General features: G+C 40.6%; 1 protein-coding gene across 3 annotated transcripts in view; it reads left to right on the top strand.

Moving 5' to 3' along the window:
- The window catches only part of frmpd3 (FERM and PDZ domain containing 3), a 96,726-nt gene that overhangs the window by 36,440 nt on the left and 42,152 nt on the right, over window positions 1–18,134 (top strand). For 2 of the 3 annotated variants that reach the window (XM_026190934.1, XM_026190912.1), the window contains exon 1: window positions 8,777–8,851. The exons of the other annotated variant lie outside the window; for it this stretch is intronic. The gene's annotated coding sequence lies outside the window, so the exon portion shown is untranslated. Of the gene's footprint in view, window positions 1–8,776; window positions 8,852–18,134 lie in introns of those variants that run through there. 3 annotated transcript variants of the gene reach the window in all.

Here is an 18,134-nt window from a genome sequence, read left to right as displayed (position 1 = left end):
TACAGAATATAGCATTAGGTCTACTTCTACCCCACAGCAGTACACCAGCTTGTGCCTGAATCTTAACTAAAATTACATTAGAGGAATCAGGGGGGTCAGGGGGTGAAGGAACTTCTGTTATTCTGCTAGTTTAGCCTCTGAGAGATTTCTTTTGGTGTAGCCATCAGATATCTAATATTTCTGTGCTGTTGATTGTTTACAAATGCAGATTTTTGCTCTTAAAAAAAAAAAAGAATGCATGAGGAAAATGCAGTCCTTTTTTTCTTATTTAAAAGAACTGTTTGCATGCATGCAACCAAAGCCTCCTCAAATATAATTAGAAAGGCAGGCAATAGTGTCTTGATGCTGCTTCTCTAGCCTTACAGATCACTCCTGGCTTCATAGTGAGTGGTCAGTGAAACAAAAATCTTATCCTTTGCCTACAGGCTTTACATTTCTTTCAATTTTAAACTCAGTTCAGCAGCATTCTCCTGACAAATATCACTATAGCAACGTGATACGTCTGAAATTGCAACACGGCTTGGGTTATAAGCCAGTGTCACAGCTCAGTAACACAGTAAGAATTCAAATCCACGTCTCGGAGACACATAAAAGCTTTGCAGGCAGAAACAAGAAGAAAATAAATGTCTGAAAGGCTGGAGCTGGCAATACATAAGCAGGAGCACAAACGACCAGATTAAAAGGGGAATCTAGACATTGTTTTGCTCGTTGCGACCTAAAATTTGTATATATGCTACATTGTCACATCACTTTAAGTGATACGAGCTGATTTTTATTCTATTATTTTTCGTAGGTACACTGTTTACACTGGCTGCCTTAACTGCATGCATATGCACAAACACAGTTCACTCTCACAGGCTGTAATTACAATGAACACTTGTTGTGTTTGCAGACCTGCCAGCGCTTCCCACTCCCACAGTGCAAAGAAGTTGGCCAAAGAGAACAACCCCTGGACTAAGCATCTTAATTAGCAAGTATTCTTTCTTTTTTCTTTTTTTTTTTTAAAATAAAGCGTGCAACGGCAGAGGACACAGTGAGTAAAGGGCAACCCACAGTTTTCTATTACAAGCTTAACTGGTTAGGAGCTAGCAAGAACATCTACCAGCAGAGCAGATGTTCTTGCACAAAGACACACAAATCAGTAAGTACTGTATGTCCGTGAGCACACATACTGACCAAATGCGTGCGCTGATCTACACGGTCGCACACACACACACAGCACAAACTCGCAGCCTTGCATTAAATTGAAACCATTTATGCTTGAAAAACAGCTGAACCACTGCGATATCAGCAAGTCTTGACACTTCAGCAGGTTTATTATGGATATTCCAAAAATTCCTACCCACATGCATCCAGTGGCTACATTGGCCACAGCCATGTGTTATCTCACAAAAAAAAAAAGGGAAAAAACCCCAAAGCACTTCCTCTTATAAGGAGAGGGCCTTTGAAGGTATTAGGATGCATATTGACATTACAGGACCTTGAGCAATTACAGGTCTTATCTTCCTGCCTGACAAACAGTCCGCTTCATTATGGGCTTTTAGCTGACACCTTACCTCAGCCTTTCCCACTGAGCCATCGCTGCTAATGCAGAAAACGAAATGCCTAAGAGGTTTGTTAAATATACAGTATCTGAATTGTTTAACTATAATTTTCTTCTTTAATGGTCCTTTTAAAGATTCCATTAGTGAGTGGATGCAGCGAATGGCAATTGAAGAAAGAGCACTGAGGGATGCAGAGGAGGAGGAATAAGTAATGCACTAACTTCTGAAGGAAAGCACTGTCCACAGAAGTTCTTTTAAGTACAGTATTTGGCAATTACTAGAAATAAAGGAGATTCTCTTTTTTTTTCTCAAGGCTAATTGTGTGGAGAAATCGTCGAAGGAGATTGCATTTCTGATCATCGATAGATTTGTGTGCTCGTTCTTTTGTGTTGGCAGAAGTTTTGCGTATTTAAAGTGCATTGCAGCAAATTACACACGGGTTCGCTTCATTCAGATCGAACTGAGAAGCAGTGAATGAACAGCAGTTCTTGGCTGAGTTATTTTTAAAGTTATGGCTACAAGTGTTGAGCCACAAACCAGAATTCATAAAACTAAAATAAAAAAGCCAAATAGTTGCTGGTTTAGGATGCTCTCATGAGCATATGTGGCCAGTATCACTCAGGACCAGAAAACTTTGATTGTTCGCTCATTCAGATCAGTGATGTTTGTCTTTATTTTTCCTTTTTTTCAGTGAAAAATGAACATTTAGACCCATGGACTAATCAGCTCTAATTGCTGATGATGACTAATTGTACCTGCCATGAGATAGCTCGTGATGTTACCATAGTAACACAGCAGGAACCATCCTAGTGGGTGTATTGTTTATAAAAGGATGCTGTGTACAATATGTTACCCATTAATTAAAATGTGAAAGCATCTCAAATTTTCAATGATAACTGCACAGAGTTTATTTATTTTTTCCACATCTTTACCAACTAATCAAACCTTAACGAACCTAAGCCTAAAATAGACAGCAATAGTATTTTTTTAGCCTTAGATCAGGTCAGGATGATGTGGTCAAGCTTTGAAAAGAGCACTGAGTCAAGGATGAGTTTGCCCTGGCTGCAGAAATAACCCCAGCAGGGAGTTGTGAAGGAAAAGGATAAGAAAAGAAGGTGTAGAAAGACACTGTTTGTACATGACAAATAAGAAGCGTTATAGTGTGTGCCCTGGGAGAAGAGAGGAGCAGAAAGGGTGAAGATGTGCGCTGAAAAAAGGGCTGGGCTCTGTTTATGGAATATACGAATCAGATGATGGATGTACGACGGAAGGAGAGAAGGTTAAAATGAGGAGGAGACGAGGGAGGAGAAAAGCAGTGGGAGTAATTATGGTGATGGGAGGATTAAATGAAGGAGCAGGAAGGTCTTTCTAAACATTATGGTATTGACTAATCCATGAATAGCAGGTGGTGAAAATGTCTGACCGCTCCTTCAGCATTCATCAAAGCAAAACACCAACTCACCTGGCAGTGCGTTCAACAATCAGCTGACTGAACCTGAAATAAATTACATTTCACTTGATTTACGGTAACCAAATGTCAGCTTCGAAGGCAAAATCCACACACAATCCAAGAAATCTGTCAGGCAGTGGAATAACGAAGCAGAAATATCGGTGGCTTTGGAGACAGTGGGGAGTATGAAAACAGTTACATCAAATCACTCAATTAAAGTGGACCCTCTGTAGAGGTCATTTACTTCACCATGCTGAGGCCTAACAGCAAAAAGTCTTTAAATCTTTGAGCATGTGGAGTAAGCAGACAAATACATACGGCAATGCTGACAAGACCATCTATGCAGTGTAATCTTCAATCTGCATTAAATATGAAACCAAATGAAGAAACAAATAGATTTTTGTGGTTATGGGTTTAAAACCATAATTAATGGAACAGCCAGTTCTTTCATAATGGACATTTGTGCCACTGTTTCCTCTGGCAAATTCAAATCCATGTCTTTTCACAGCTCAACACCATCCGTGATGCCGATGCCAAGACGTGACACATTAGTGTGAGGGAGGAGGCAAACTCATAGCTATGATTTCATAATGAAGAATGATGAACTAAAACAAAGACCTTTAAAAATGTGCATCCCATTTTTTTTAAACGGTGATCCTGATTCAAGGCTCGGTATGTAGTGAAAAAAATCAAACTAAATTAAAGCCGTTAAAAGGCAATAATCAAAATCTTCGACATAGCAGTGTGACTGTGTGAGAGGCGAACACTGGTGAACACTCTGGGCCATGTAGCAGCAGGAGATTTCCCCTGAGACTGGATAGACTCCAAAGCCAGAGCAAAAAGAGTATTAGTATTAGAATTAAATCTATTATTGTGCCCAGAAGTACAGTATCTGCTGAATGTGAAAATAAGCTACTGTTTATCACATTCACCTAAAAGGTGATAATGGCAGCTGTAACTGGATTTGCATATCCCTAAGCCTCACTCTGTTTGCTCCGCTCCACCATAATCAGTATCTGTAGATTACTTAATCTATTATAGTGAAAACACTTAATATGATGATTTTTTTTAATCAAAAAGACCCCTCTGGTCTCCAGTATTAAGAAAATCACAACTACTTTAGCATCCGTGGAGGTTTGAAGCTCTAATATAGTGCCACGGTTGGAGCCAGCCTTGTGAAACGTTTACCCTTACTAACACACGAACCACCAGTGGGGGCTTGCTGGTGCTAATTAAAATCTTCCTACTTTTATGTCAGATCTGATTCTTATTTTTGCATTCTGCACTGGGCATGTAAAGAATCCTCCTCGGTCGGTTGTAAGAAGTATTGCGAGAGAGTTTGTAGCGGTCTCTACGGCTCCGGCGAGTCTTCATTTCTTCTTTGCATCCTGCAATCAAAGCGACATGCAGCTTGTCTTTGAAACATATAATTTATGAAGTGAATTATGAAATACATGCAGATGTTCTCGAGTCCATTAAAAACCAGAACGCTGTGCTCAACAAGAGAAAAGCGTCTCAGTCCGTGTCTTTAGAAAAGTGTGATGAAATATTGAATCAGAGCATGTTTGAGTGATTATGATGTCAGTTCAATGGCATGTTCTGAAACCTATAAACCAATCTAATCTAAAGAGGGCTTTCTGAATCATGAAATTAGTGCAGAGTGTGGGTGAGAAAATACAGGGAAATCAGTAAACTAAAAACACGAGGCGAATGCTTAAAATACCTGGATGTGTTATAATGCCAGTCATCCATTAGTCTAAATCAATTTGTCAGCAGGATTTAGCACCAATGCTAGAGCATTATGTTTCAGTCGCCATGGAGTCCAGCTATCACCTGAGGCATTAGGAAACATAATGCTTCAACCTGTTAAGGATCAACAGCAGCCACAGCCTGAAAGGAAATAGGAAGAGGGCCCTTATACTGTTCAACATATTCCTAAATCAAAGAAGACACGCAAGAGTGCAATACTCTAAAAATGAAACTGTTCTAAAGAAACTCTGAATTCAGTTCTGGCACTATTTGGAGTGAAAGAAGTCCCCCTGGAACTAATCTGTACACATTGGTCTGTGTTATTACTAGCACAAAGACTTGTGTTGTTGATCTGGAAACAAGAGAAACCACCAACCCACCTAACCTTGCTGAAAGTTGTTAATGAAAACAGCGGAAAATGATCAATGATCACAATGAAAAAATGTGAATTAACTAATAATATGACAACTATGCTGTCCTCGCCCTGAGTCTCTTAGTTTCACCAGCTAGACAGCGAGATAACGATGCTCCAATAACCAGACTTATTTTCCTTTTTGCGCTGATTTATTGAAGAATGGCCTCTGACCATTGCCTTCTCTTTGACCATCGTAAAACTGAAAGTACAAAATACTGTATTAGCTAACTAACATTGTAAACTAGCTTGTTACCCTCTTACTGCAAGCTAACAAGATAAACTTTCAAATGTACAAATTATCGTACCATTTTTACACCAAAACAAAGAATAATTATTTTATCGACACTCCATACTTACGACAATCTTGGTCCAAGGCAACACATTTAAGGTCCGGTATCAGCCTTAGAACGATAACCAATTCGGTATCACTTTCCGCCATCTTTTATTCTTCTTCACGTTCCTATTTTTTCCTTTCCCAAAGTAACCGAACCCATATTACAAAGCAGCCACTAGAGGGAGCTCTAGGGCAGCTTACAACTATAATATCCGATTTAAGTTATAAAAGGCAGAACAACAACCCTTTTTTATTATTTTAACAAATCAAACTCATGAAAGACAATTTTTCAATAATATTGCCTGTGACATCTCTTTTTAAGGCTCTTCTGTGACGATTTCTGAAAGATAAAATATTGCACCAAAAAAAGAAAAAGAAAGTCTGGCTCCTTGGCCTGAAGATTTTTGCATGGTACTATAGACATACAGTGGGGCAAAAAAAGTATTTAGTCAGCCACCGATTGTGCAAGTTCCCCCACTTAAAATGATGACAGAGGTCAGTAATTTGCACCAGAGGTACACTTCAACTGTGAGAGACAGAATGTGAAAAAAAAATCCATGAATCCACATGGTAGGATTTGTAAAGAATTTATTCGTAAATTAGGGTGGAAAATAAGTATTTGGTCACCTCAAACAAGGAAAATCTCTGGCTCTCACAGACCTGTAACGTCTTCTGTAAGAAGCTTTTCTGTCCCCCACTCGTTACCTGTATGAATGGCACCTGTTTGAACTCATCATCTGTATAAAAGACACCTGTCCACAGCCTCAAACAGTCAGACTCCAAACTCCACCATGGCCAAGACCAAAGAGCTTTCGAAGGACACCAGGAAAAGTATTGTAGACCTGCACCAGACTGGGAAGAGTGAATCTACAATAGGCAAGCAGCTTGGTGTGAAAAAATCAACTGTGGGAGCAATCATCAGAAAATGGAAGACATACAAGACCACTGATAATCTCCCTCGATCTGGGGCTCCACGCAAGATCTCATCCCGTGGGGTCAAAATGATCATGAGAACGGTGAGCAAAGATCCCAGAACCACACGGGGGGACCTGGTGAATGACCTGCAGAGAGCTGGGACCAAAGTAACAAAGGTCACCATCAGTAACACACTGGTACTGATGGTGTGTTCTGCAATCTGGTAGAAGGTTCCGCATCTTCCGGGCAAGGACAGAGAGACTCAAGAGGAGCTTCTATCCCCAAGCCATCCGTGCCCTAAACACACACACCCGCCCGCTCACATCATCTATAATTGACTGAGACAGGACTCTCTTCCAAACACTCTAAACCAAGGCACAATGTACATTTCAAATTCCTTTAATTTTAAATATGTTTATATTGTCTATCCTGTAAAATAGTCAGATGTCTATTCATATTAATGTACAGAATTCACCTGCTTGCTGCTACTACTGCACATTCACCCAGTGTATATACTATATGTGTATATATATAATGTTCTTCCTCTACACCCCCCCCCAATTTTTGCACATGTCGAGGAGCATGTCAGGCTACATTTCACTGTGTGTTATACTTGTATAACTATGCATGTGACAAATAAAGAACCTTGAACCTTGAACCTTGAACTACAACGGCAGGGAATCAAATCCCGCAGTGCCAGACGTGTTCTGCTGCTGAAGCCAGTGCATGTCCAGGCCCGTCTGAAGTTTGCCAGAGAGCACATGGATGATACAGCAGAGGATTGGGAGAATGTCATGTGGTCAGATGAAACCAAAGTAGAACTTTTTGGTATAAACTCAACTCGTCGTGTTTGGAGGAAGAAGAATACTGAGTTGCATCCCAAGAACACCATACCTACTGTGAAGCATGGGGGTGGAAACATCATGGGGCTGTTTTTCTGCCAAGGGGACAGGACGACTGATCTGTGTTAAGCACAGAATGAATGGGGCCATGTATCGTGAGATTTTGAGCCAAAACCTCCTTCCATCAGTGAGAACTTTGAAGATGAAACGAGGCTGGGTCTTCCAACATGACAATGATCCAAAACACACCGCCCAGGCAACAAAGGAGTGGCTCCGTAAGAAGCATTTGAAAGTCCTGGAGTGGCCTAGCCAATCTCCAGACCTCAACCCCATAGAAAGTCCGTGTTGCTCGGCGACATCCCCAAAACATCACTGCTCTCGAGAAGATCTGCATGGAGGAATGGGCCAAAATACCAGCTACTGTGTGTGCAAACCTGGTAAAGACCTATAGTAAACGTTTGACCTCTGTTATTGCCAACAAAGGTTATGTTACAAAGTATTGAGTTGTATTTTTGTTATTGACCAAATATTTATTTTCCACCCTGATTTACGAATAAATTCTTTACAAATCCTACCATGTGGATTCATGGATTTTTTTTTTCACATTCTGTCTCTCACAGTTGAAGTGTACCTCTGGTGCAAATTACTGACCTCTGTCATCATTTTAGGTGGGGGAACTTGCACAATCGGTGGCTGACTAAATACTTTTTTGCCCCACTTTATGTGCATAACTTCTACTCAGTGTTAAACTGGATAAAATTAGTGAGTTTGTAATTAGAACTACCACAGGTAGAAACAAATAGTGGTATTTCATTGATGTCCTGTCCCTAAACTGTGCCTATAGTGTAAAAATCATGGGGTCAAGTAGAGCACAGGCTCAGGGCTGTATGTGAAGTCCTGAATGACTGCTACACATGCTGAAGGCTGTATGCTCATAAATTTTTATCATTCATCTGTTTTTGCTTTCAGTTTGACAGATAGTCCACCAGAAGGAGATGGTCTAAAGACTAGCCTAGTCTAGCCTGTGCAGACCATAGCTTTCATTCCATATGGCACCAAGTCTATTTTCATTTTTATTTAAAATCTGAAGAACCAGAACATCACACCAGCCATTATCACTGCCTTATAAAAAATCCAGCACACTTTCCTGCTCTGAGGTATATCATTATGCTTCTGCCGTTAACCGACTTCCATAAATGTGTTCTTTCCACTGTCATTTACTGGCTGCATCAGCCTGCCGTGCATTATTGCTGCAGGGACATGCAGAAATCTGCAATTATGCCTCTTAAAAACCAGTGTAGACATTATGTAAGCAAGAAAATGTGTAGTATTTTACTCACCCACATACGTAAACATGTTTGATTGTATTACTTACCATGTAATACTTTTTGTTTTTTTTATGTTAGAGCTTGTCTCAAAACTCTGCTTATTTAAGCGTCTGCACAATATGACAAGCATTAAGGCTTTCTTTGCTTTTGTGTCTCTCAACAGGTACAGTACACACACAAAACAGCCCCAGCATTCGTGTGTGCGTGTGTGTGTTTGTGGCAGATCCCTGCTTAAAAAAAGAAACTCCTACCCATCAGTAAGCATTCAGAGATCGTAAGTACACCTTCTACCCTACCTTCAATTTTCTCTGACTTAATGTGCCAAAGCTGTATATGTATATACGGCTCCCAAGTTAATATCACACTGTGCGACTGTTGATATAGTACAAAAAGATAAAAGTAATTCAAACTAAAAGGCCTATTAGACAGAGCATGAATCTTGTGGAAAAAAAGAAGATTTCTAACTCCTTCCCTTTGAGTTTGACCCAACAAAAGCGTATAAATCCTAGTCTTACAAAAATGAATCTCTAAATCCTTTATCAATGAGCCACAGGCAAAAGCTATTGAGTTAAATTTTGCTTAAATACATCTGCGTCTTCCTCACTGAATGATTGCGCTGTAACAAGCCATTTAAAACGAGTCATGCATAATCGTTCTCAATTCTTTAGCCTCTAACCTTCTCAGTCTCTGTGTCTTTCTTCAGAAACATAACCTATATATATTCTGTCAGGAGGTTGCGAACCCTGTCTTGGCGGGACTCCTGTGTTGCTATGATATTGCAGTAATGCTGTGCTCGCACGTACAGAGGCGTTTTGTGTGTGTGTCTGTGTGTCCTCTGCAGCTTTTGCTCACATCTGCAATTCTGCATTGATTCCATGCCAGTGAGCAGAGAGCTGATGCAGAGTGGGAAGGGGGGGTGTCTGTGTTATAGCCAGGTACATCAGCTAGCGGCTATTGCCATGGTCGAATGTGCTTGAGGGAGTTTAATAATGCTGCAGTGTGAAAAGTCTGCAGGCAATACAGTAATGAAATTTGCTGCAGTCATAAGACATTGTGTTGAAATGTACTGTATATGTTACATACACATGTCACAAAATTTATTTATTTTTCATCGTTTATCACTTTGAGACTGAAATATCTCAGACTAGGATTTTTAGGCATTACAGAATAGTGTAACAAACATGATTATTTTTCATAAAGGAAACACTCACCCCCAGTTGGACATTTTCCCTAATTAGCATATGAAATATTCAAAACATGTTGTTTATCCTCAGAGCGCTTTAGGATATAAAAAAACAACAACTCATAGGCCACTTATTGTCTTCGAAAGGTGGCCTTTTATGCTTGTCAGACCTCCTCTGTGCCGAAACCCTGCCGTGTATTTTATCACCTCTTTTTGTTACGGGTTGGTGGTCAGAGACAACTTAAACGAAAAAAGTTTGCAGAGTGTCTCACGAATCAGCTGATAGTGGTCCGCGTGAGTCTGTGAGAGATGTTAGGGATGTAAACTTGCAACCCCCCTCCAAATCGAGCATTTTCATTCCAAATGCAACGTGACGGATTTATGTGTAAAATGTCGTTTCGACCCCGCTACAGAATTTCATCTTTGTTCCTGTGTGTCCTGCCAGTTTTCATCCAGTCTCGGTGTACAATGCAGAGCTTTGCTAAGCCAATAACTGCGAGTCTGCAGCCATGTTTGCAGCTCAGTGAGGCTGCACTTACGCACAGTGGTGCTTTCACAATGCTAATGTCACCATGCTAACTTGCTCATAATGATGATGCTGAAATGGCGGGTATAAATCATGGTGTTCAGCAGCCCATTTAGCATGTCAGCCAGCTAACGTTGCAAGCAAAAGCACTTAACATAAGGGTCATGGCAATTTGGTTTATAAAACGTATTAGACAAATTTAAAATTTAAGCTAGTGATGCCGTTAGCTGATCATCCAATGTACTGTAATGACATCTATTAAATGGGAAGCACAAAAATTAAACCTATCTCATGGTTGTGGTCAGGTATTAGTCTGCACCAAACTACTAGACTGAACAGCACACAGACTGACCAATCGACATGCTGCTAGCGTGACCAAAAAGTTTCATTTCATCAAATCTGTAAACACATTTGACACTTTTGTTCAGTTTGACAGCTGCATGTAGTTGTACCCCACAAATAAAGTGGTGCTCCTGAATGGTGTTACTCCCAGCAAAGAGAGGCCAGTGTCCTTTTCCACTTCACAGAGATTTGAACAAACTGTGATGAGTGGAGAAGGCCACAGTGGACCTGACTTGCCGGGGACAGAAAACATAAAATCATCCTCTGTGAGGGTGGATACAAACTACAACTCAACCATATGGAAGGTATAACTATCAAAGGCAGGAGGGAAAGGAGTCTGTTTTTCTGCATCCGTGCATTATATACATGGTGATGTTTTTCCCTAGGAGACTCCAGTGTAAGCTTTTAAGATAGGGCAAGGGCATTCGAAACCATATAGTGGAAAAAAAAACTAGTTCAGACTGACAGATCAGATAGCGATTAAGTCTGAGATGCAGTTAAGCCACAGTCACATCACCAGAAATGCTTCATAGACACTTAATATAGCAGTGTAGCTTAGCTGGATTTTATTGGACTCTCTCCTCACACTTTCTGCATCAAATTTCTCCTTACATGATTTTTAGGCCGATACTGATTGTGGGATAAATGAAGGATTTATCTCCAAACCCTCCTGAAATATAGTGACAGTAGAAGGTAATAGGCACTAAATAGGACACCACAGAGACATCAAACCATTTGAACCATCCAGAGGCAGGTTAGAGACCTGTGCTTGTAGCCTGTATCAAATCTTTTCCAAAGGTTTTCATCAAAGACAGATGTACTTTAATACAGTGAAGCTGCCGTTTGAATCCTAGTTTCAAACACCAGTCCGCTTCGGTTAAGAGGTCTCTTTTACTCTTTTGGTACATTGCTACTGACACGGGAGCTGGCCCAATTCAATGGCTGTATTGATAAAATTGATTAAATGACAGTCTGCCATGTGAGCTTACTGCAGGGTTCTCTCTATCTGACAACCCATGCACTGCTCAAGGACCCCGCTCAAATTTCTCTCCAGTGTCTTTGTTCACATGTCATCAGGGGGCAACATTAGCAGGTAAACTCATCAAAGGCCAGACTGGATTTCCTAGGGGTGCAGCACTTACCGGTTGAAAACCAGCACACAGATCTTCGGCCAATTCGGTTTTTGATGCTGTGACCCTAAAGTCACTCCATCTCTGCCCTCTCTCCTGCGTCTCCCACACTCGACTTCTCCATCATTTCTGGCTACAACTCTCTCTTTCTTCTTTCGTTTGTGTATACTCTGGATTCAACTTGTTTTCGCAGTTGAATGCTCTAAGATGTTGAGCTCAGAGCAGCCATCAAACACTGCAAATTTCCTTATGTCTGGTCCCTCGAGCTGGGAGGCTCTGAGAGTCCTCAGATGTCTCTTCTCCTTCTGTTTAGACAAACAGATGCCAACATCTTTGGGAAGCTAACAAGGCTAGGCTTGTGCTAACATGTTGATAGAAAAAGAAAAGAACTGCGGTAAAGCAGAGACTGCTGCTTCTAATTGAAGCTCAAATTCAAATTCAAATTTTATTTGTCACGTACACAGTCATACGCAGTACGATATGTAGTGAAATGCTTGGACAACTGCTCGTGACCTAAAGAAAACAAAAAAAGGAAAGGCTATGAATAAGATAGGAAATAAATATGAAAAATTAAAAAGGGTAAATTTAACTAGGAAGGAATAAAATATAAATTAAGGTTAAAAATGAAATAACTGTACAACACAAATTAGAAGCTAAACTATTGTAATCGGCCAATCACAGGCAGACTGTCTTTTCTTTTTGCAAAGTTCACTATTTAAACCAAGTTTTATCTCTTCTAAATAATAGCGGAACTTTTAGAAGCAGGGTGTACTTCTTAGTGTGTGTGTGTGTGTGTGTGTGTGTGTGTGTGTGTGTGTGTGTGTGTGTGTGTGTGTGTGTGTGTGTGTGTGTGTGTCCTACACGTGTACACGGCTAGGCGTGATCATCTCTATGCTCGTCTACATGGTCCTCATGTTCTGTCACAACACTATCTGACAATGAGCAGCTCTGTCACACTGTGTGACACAGCGCTCCAATTAATCACGGAGAAGGACCACTAATGAAGTCATTATGTATTCTGAGAGTTTCATCTTGACATCTACTTTTCCCAGTGAAGAAACGACTGCTGCAGAATTACACATTAAAAAGCTTAAAGGCACGGCGATAATGGATTAGGAAAAATGGAGTTTGACAAGTGAAATGTAACTGAACAGAACAAAACAGGGTATGATTTAGTCCGTCTCTGAAAGTGTTTATGTGGGCTATCTCCTTTTTTTCTACCGGTGCTGTTATTTTGTTTTCTTGTCTCCAGATTTTTCTAATGCCTTTATAAATATTTTAATGAGTCCAGGAACACAGACCCGATGCCCCTCTGATCTCAGAAAGGGACATCACATTCATCGTAAAAAATCTATTCATCAGTACAGTTACAATCAAAGAATACAGTCTGCCCAGGGTGTGAGTAAGACTTGTTTTAGCGCTGTATGTGTTGTAAAATAATAACATCCTTAAAAACAGAGAATAACAAGAGCATTCAGAGAGCGCAACTCCCCCTGAAGGGCGAGGACTAAATTGAAACTTTGATGTTTTATGACATTTTTATTACAACATGCTGACGTCAGACTGTTTTTTTTGGAACTCCCCAATAGTGACGTCTGCATTGTTATCATAGATCATTTATGCTGATGTTAGCATTGTTAATAAGGAAATCTAGTGTGGTATATTGTTCTTTTTGTGTCATTGTTAAATTACATCTTGATGTATCTGTAGCTCAAACAATAAAAATGTCCCCCAATAACTAATATATTGCTATAACGTTTAGAGATGATCCAATGGAAACTAATTTTTCGAATTCGTGTGACCCTGATCTTTGACCTTTGACCTTGAAGAATTACAGTATACACTGATGTTTTTTATTATCTTAAATGTATGATTGGAGCAGTATGAGGATTTTATAAGCTGTAAACACTTGAAATCTTAAGAAATATTCATTGAGTGAGAAAACTTGATGACATCACTATGGCTACGTTCACACTGCAGGTCTTGATGCTCAATTCCGATTTTTTTGATCAAATCCGATTTTTTTTGTCTGCTCATTCACACTACAAATAAAATGCGACAGCAAACGCGCTCTAGTGTGAACGCTCAAAGCGGCCCGCATGCGCAAAAGAAGACTTCACACACAACGCGCTCTGTTTAGACCCAGAGCAAACAGTATTGTTTGACTGATGACCCTTAATATAAAGAGTTCGGACTTTACATTTCCCAATTTTTTCTTTAAGTTATTTTGTTATTTACATAATAATGTAAATAACCTAATAATGATCCTTATTGCTGTTTTAGAGAGGAGCGGTGCTTCAAAGGATAGTTGCAGATTTCTGTCAGAATCTGCAGATTATACAGTACAAATAAAATGTTCACGTTTCTCCAACATTGTCTTCCCAACAGTTTCACTGATATCTACACGGGATGGCCAGAGAAGCGTTCGCGATGTCTTCTCTGGCGCTGATAATTGGCGTCTGTCTTGTGTCGGTGACGTAAAAGACGGATTTAATGCGACCTGACCGTTCACACAGCAGTCGCTTTCTGAAACATCGGATATGTATCGGATTCAGTACCACATACGAAAGTGACCCAGATCGGATTTGAAAATATCGGATTTGTGCCGTTCACACTGTCACACCATGATCGGATATGGGTCGCATAGGGTCAAAAAAATCGGATTTGATGCGCTTTCGCCTGCAGTGTGAACGTAGCCTTTGACATTGCAGGGCTTTGTATCAAAAAAAGAAAAACAGTGCTGTATAAAGCTCTCTCTGTGGCCTTTCACATGACATATTACTTGAGATGGTTTCTTGATTTTTTTTTTCAGAATCAGAATACTTTATTAATCCCGAAGGAAATTAGGGTTACAGCGGGCAGCACGCTAATGGCGCATGCGCACTTACAAAGGAACCTTCTGACCAACTTTACACAAACATCACATTGGGGAGACATGTCAGAAAGGTAGGCTGATAGGAAAAAAAATCAACGAAAATACATAGCATGAGGTAAGAGGAGGAGAAAAAAAACTCCACTCAGACTGAGCTCCTAGTGGGAGAACAGTTTGATAACAGAAAAAAAACCCACCTCAGCACAAAAAGCACATGACTATCAATACACCATAGAAACACAAGACAAGCAACAGGGGCGGGTAAAGGGTAAGAGAGAGCCGGTGTTGACAGCGCATCCGGGCCTGCAGCATGTCTGCGCTGGTCCAGTCGACTGCACAAGCGTTGAAGGCGTTTCGAAAGGGAGGGGGGATCAGTGTGTGCATATCAGTGTGTATGTGTGTGTCCAGAGTTCAGCTGAGACAGTATCCTTTGCCCTGCCAGGCTAAGTAAACAGTCTTCCAGCCAACCCAGGTGGCCTTGCATGGAATGGGGGGAACAGTCTAAACACAGTCGTTATCAGGGTGTTTTGTTCAGCTCCAGCCTTGAGGCTGCAGCTGACGCCGAAGGGGACTCCGCATGAAGTGATGATGGTTTTTACTTTAGTGCGAACAACTCATATGAATTTCAAAACTGTACTAACAGTCCAACATTGGTCTCTCAATCTCCCGTTGGAGAGCCGTGAGCTTTCTATGATGTTATCCAAACTTACTTTCCGTGATGTTGTCGTTCTTTTTGCTCAAAGAGCAGGTTCTGAGAACTCACGACCGCAGTGCACTTCCCCAAGATGTGATCGAATTTGCGCTCAAAGATGTTATTCGAGCGAGCCCCTCCAGATGTAATCCAGTTTTTCACTCAGAGGTCTTGTTCTGAGTATTCACGGCAGTCGTGCGTTCTCCAAGATCTTCTCCGTGCTGCACTCAATGAGCCCATTTTGAGAAACTCACGCCTCGTCCCATCATTTCAATCCCAGCGGGCAGCCTTGTGGGGGTTTGAACAGAAGTAAAAAGTAAGTAAAAACACAAGACAAGGACATAAGAAGCTAAGCAGGGAAGATAAGGGCAGGAGAGGAGAAAAGTGCGACCGCCTTCGCTGAGAGCCAAAAGGGTTTCAAGGTCAGCTTTGACTTTGGGTGCTAACAATAAAGGTCAAGGTCAAATGCTTAGTCAACCAAGGTACTCTTGTCACTCAAGGCCTACTATATTGTTGTGAAATTGAAGAGGATCCGCAAAAAATTGTGGGTGATATAAAGGTTGTACTGATTTTCCCATTTGCTGTGAGTTTGACCCGATTGTCATCAAAATGTCCAGGAATCTAGCCCCATTGCTCAATATTTTTTGACACTAAGCAGAATAATCTCTATCAGATGAATCACTTTGTTTACAGTGGTGTCCCAACACACATCACAATGACACTCAAGCAGTTTTGATACAAGACCTGACCTGTGTACTAGCATGACAAAGGCTCCAGTGTCAGCAAAGTCTGGCGAACAGCTCATAGTTGCTTGTCGCTCTGTGATCGTTTTTTTCTTTGTGTGCAGATGTGTGTGTTTTTTAGTGACAGTAATATATTTTCATTTGTGTAAATGTCTAAAGTCTGAAAGCAATTATCAAAAAAAAAGGAGAGTTCAGTTCCTCAATGTGTCTTTTAAATTACATTAATGTACAACTAGTTTATATGATAAAAGGATGTGGAAGTGAAATGTAACTCTAAAAAAGAACAAAACAGGATGTGATTTAGTTCATCTCTGAAAGCGCTGCTGTTATTTTGTGTTTTCTTGTCTCCAGATTTTTCTAATGCCTTATAAATATTTTAATGAGTCCAGGAACAAAGACCCGATGCCCCTTAGATCTCAGAAAGAGACATCACAGTCATCCTAAAAATCTATTCATCAGTACAGTTACAATCAAAAAATTCAGACTGCCCAGGGTGTAGCTGAAACTAGTCTGCTTGCACCAGCAATGGAACGCTTCAAGAGACCTATTTGTAAAAATGCGGCGTCCTCAACAGAAGCCACATGAAAATCTTCTTTATGAGATCATCCGTAAATGGCAGCGATCAGCAAACTCATTCTCAACAGGTCCTGAATGCAGCCGTGCATTTCAAATCACCATAAAATGTGACACTTCAATGGCATGCCCCTGACTAAATTGAAATATAAATAAATATTATATGTATATGAACAGTGAGGGAGAAAAATGATTGTTAAAAAAGAATCCCAGCAAGATCTGAATCTGAAAACAAAGAAGCGAAACATGAGCAACAGAGATGCATTTACACAGACACGCGTGCACCCGGCCAATCAAAAACAGCGAGTGACAAAATGTGAAAGGTAATTCTAAAGAGATGAGTAACAGCCTTCACATTGTACCATCGGCTTGTTAATGGATGCAGTGAAAACAGTAAATAAATCTGATTTTTTTTTCAGCTTTGTACAAATCCTAAATCAGTGCAATAAATGGTACTCTGCTTTTGTTGATGTCCTGCGTGCGAACAGTGTGTGTGTGTGTGTGTGTGTGTGTGTGTGTGTGTGTGTGTGTGTGTGTGTGAGAGAGAGAGAGGCGCTGTTAAAGACCAGCATTTGTAAGAGGATGATGAGGTAGTCTCAGCGGGTTGTACAGTGTATCATCTTACTTATAACATCTCTTTATACCTCATCCTTGAGGCTTACAGCTGCTGCACTGTGAGGATGATACTATGGGTCCCTGATCCTCAGCTTCCACAGTGATCCCTGTCCTATGGAGTATTTAATTACAACCTACTGAGTTACAGTCAGACTGCTGAATACACGCATTCATTTTTGCACTTCAGGGTTACTGTTTTTGGACAATTATTTGAACTAACTTTTTTTTAAAAGTGCTAAAACTACCGTATGTTGGCTTGTTATATACTACCATATACTGGTCAGATTTACTACTGAAATAGCAGTAGTGTGCTATCTCCGTGAGCTTTTTAGGGCCCTTGCAGGGAGGAAATTCTCACTTTCTGACACACCTTCAAAGGGCTATTTGTCAGCTAAGGCCCGGTTTCAGGTCAGTGATGGAGGCTGGGGACTGCAATATGCCACGGAGTATCCTCACACAGACAGAAGTACAAATGTGTGTCTATCTAATAACAGAAATGAGAGTAAAAGAAATGAAGCAATTTCCAGTTTGAGTGCAATATCCTGAGAATAGCAGCGCAATATCCGCAAATACCCAACAGCATAAAGGTGTTTAAAGCTGTACACACTACTTTTCATGCAAGGCAGAGAATGTGAGTTTGTGCTTGCATATATCGTATCTCCATGCTTAAAGACTTTTTGTCGGGGACTCATTATTTGACTACCCTGCGCACCTCCTCCTTACAGACACAAAGACACACACAAATGGTGCACATGTGCACTGTGAAGGCTTTCTGAAGCATGAAATAAGCTTTCCTACGGGAACAATGAAGAAGAGAGTGGTTTGTGTCCCTTGCTATTTCTTAATTAAGTACGCACAGCTCTTATCTTAAAATCGTAAATG

This window comes from Astatotilapia calliptera, chromosome 2 (genome assembly GCF_900246225.1).
Source record: "Astatotilapia calliptera chromosome 2, fAstCal1.2, whole genome shotgun sequence".
NCBI classification, from domain to species: domain Eukaryota; kingdom Metazoa; phylum Chordata; class Actinopteri; order Cichliformes; family Cichlidae; genus Astatotilapia; species Astatotilapia calliptera.
Note: the sequence above shows the minus strand (reverse complement) of the source record. Positions and strands in the feature narration are given on the sequence as shown.